The sequence below is a fragment of the Helianthus annuus genome, chromosome 11 (assembly GCF_002127325.2).
Source record: "Helianthus annuus cultivar XRQ/B chromosome 11, HanXRQr2.0-SUNRISE, whole genome shotgun sequence".
In the NCBI taxonomy this organism is placed as follows: Eukaryota; Viridiplantae; Streptophyta; class Magnoliopsida; order Asterales; family Asteraceae; genus Helianthus; species Helianthus annuus.
This window is the reverse complement of record NC_035443.2, coordinates 93861002-93863894: the sequence shown is the minus strand read 5'-3', so window position 1 is coordinate 93863894 and position 2893 is coordinate 93861002.

The following is a 2893-nucleotide window of genomic DNA, read 5'->3' as shown; positions in this document are numbered from 1 at the left end:
TCTGACTCTCTTAAACATTTTTCCCAATCATAATTTTGAACTATAGATTGTGCATGTAACGCCCTGCGTTTTCAAACATCCTACATTTAGAAACCTTACGTGAAATTCTATCTTTGGAAATCTTGTGTTCTTATAACCATTCTTTCATCGTAATCGTTGTAAAATACGGAACTTGCTTCGTAAATAAAACTTGTACATTACACTTTTTACCTAGTTAAATCATGTTTTATTTCATATTTCACCTTGTTACAAGTTAGGGGAAACATTGTTGCATATTATTACACAACTTAATTAACAAAATTACTCATTATAATGTTTTAAAAAAATAAAAAAAATAAAGAAATATGGCAGCCCAATTCAGCAAAATTCAGCCCCATATAGTTGGGTTTTGTGGGCTAGTTTCAAGGTGTAACCCCTTCTAAACACTTCCAAAGCCCAACCCATTGAAACCCTAATCCTTCCCCCTATAAATACCACTTATAACCAGCCTCCCTACCACTTTTGCAACCCTAAAAACTCACAAAACATCCACCAAACCGTAGCTGAAAGCAAGGGTTCGAGTAGATTGACACCCCTTCACGAAAATGAGCATAACTCACTCAATTCTTATCCGATTCACTCGATTCTTTTTCCTACTTGCTTGTATAATCATGGGGTTCGATTCCTAGACTTCTCCTTGGAGAAATCAGACCTGGAAATGCCCCGAAATCGTCCATAAACTTTCTGTTTGTTTTTATGTTCATCAAAAACTTGTTTAAACCTATGTAACTTGTGTTCAACACATCTCATACCTATGTCCTAATGCTTACAACTTATCCCATGGTTGGTTAAGCTTAAAAACAAGGTTGAGACATTTAAAATCAGAGGATTAAACCTCATAAACTTGGTGTTTTGTTTAGGGTTTCAACCCACAAATCATGTCAAACATAGCCTTTGATACATGAGTGATTATGGAACAACTTGGGTTGTCCTACATACAATCCTCACATGATTTGATGATTTCTCAATAGTTAGGTTGTTTATGTTATTGTGCAAATCCTAGTTCGTGACCCTCCTTGGTTGTTGTTACACCAAGTGAAGTGGTGAACATTCAAGGGGTTCCTAAATGGAAGCATGTCCTTCCTACCCCATACATGACATCTATGATAACACGAGGTGCCTAAATGAAGATTCTAATCTTCTACCTCCTACTTGAATTATTGGACTAAATAATATGTAGTACTTAACCTAGATATATATATACACTCATTCGAACCTTTAATGTTGAACTCATGTTTATATGTTAAAGTAGTAGAACATCACCTAAGACCTAAACCTTGTTGTGATTCTTATGGGTGTTTAACTCATGAAAATATTATCATAACCCTTGTGGTTACCAAGTGTCATACAAGTGTTATGGGTTGAAGATGATTACTTTCACATGCTATTCTCATATCTTACTTTTATGTTGTTTTTAAATACCGAATCTCGACTCTAAGCATACATAAACTTTAACCCTACACATTCAACCTTCTAACCTCATCAACTCGTCAACAATTGGATAATTGGAAAACATATGCAAACTTTGTGAGTATACTCGTATTCCCCCCTTTTTACTTTTATCACTTTTGGGGTGTAACATGTTTACCTATTGAAACTTACACATGAACTTTTGTCTAAACACATGAACATTCCTATAACATGCTTGTATATGTGATGGCTTGATACTTTAAATTTGGGTGATTCTTATGTGTAGAACTTATCATTAACTTCGTACGAGCCAAACCTTGACATATGTAGCGCTATAGGATTAACGACCCGCCTCTACTGAAACTTTGGTTATGTCATAAGCAAGTTGCGTTTTCTTGGTTTGATATGTTATACACATGCCTTATTTAATGTTTACCTTGAATCGCATGTTTGCTATGAGGAATTGTTCACACTTTTATCTTATGCTATGTATGTACCAAACTTGTATACTCGCCTTTGCTTTTGCATTGAATTATTTTAAACATGTTACAGGTTGATGAGGACGATGCTAAGAAAAGAAATAGCGTTGATGCCTAGATACACATATAGACGTTAGGGTTTAATATGTTGTATCAAATTTTGTTATGTTATCATGTTGTTTCGTTAAACTTGTTGTATTTGAATTTCTTGTAATGTTGACTATTTGAAGTTATGAAATGAAATGAAATTTGGATTTTCTAAATATTGTCACAAATAGCGTTATGATGTCTCTAGCAATCTTCACACTTCGTCTCATCCCGATGTTTCCGCCATTGGTTGGGGTGTGACAGATTGGTATCAGAGCCATAACTATGGGGAATTAGGAAAAGTAGGAATGCTTTAGCCTAGTCTATAGTTTTAGAACCTTATTCGTACGCTTTGCTTGGACTACTACATGATACTTTATTTGTTACTTATTTATGCTCTTTTAAATATGTATGTTACTCATGTATAATATTCGACATGTTATTCTTACGCATTAATGCTTGTTTTATTATGTGTTAACACTTGTTTCGTTGTTCGATTCTTTATGTGTTATTCTTGACATATTTCTCTATGTGTTAATACTTGTTTTATTTCATTATTTAAGTATCATCCTTGATATGCTTTCTTATGTGTTTATACTTGTTTGTGTATCTCCTTCGACATGCACTTCCCTCATGCATTTTACTCGATTATTCTAAATCCGACAACACTCATATTGTACAAATGAGACGAATTCACCAAAATAGGCGTGAAACCCACAATTTGGTGAACGACTCTCAATCTACCTATTCTTTTTTTTACACGAGATATCGCGATTAAGCTAGGAGTGAAATCCTCATCTTAATGGTAAATCTCAAATTTCACGTTCTAGTGGACCCTCGTCAACACGTCGAAATTAAATTTTGACCCGACGAGTACC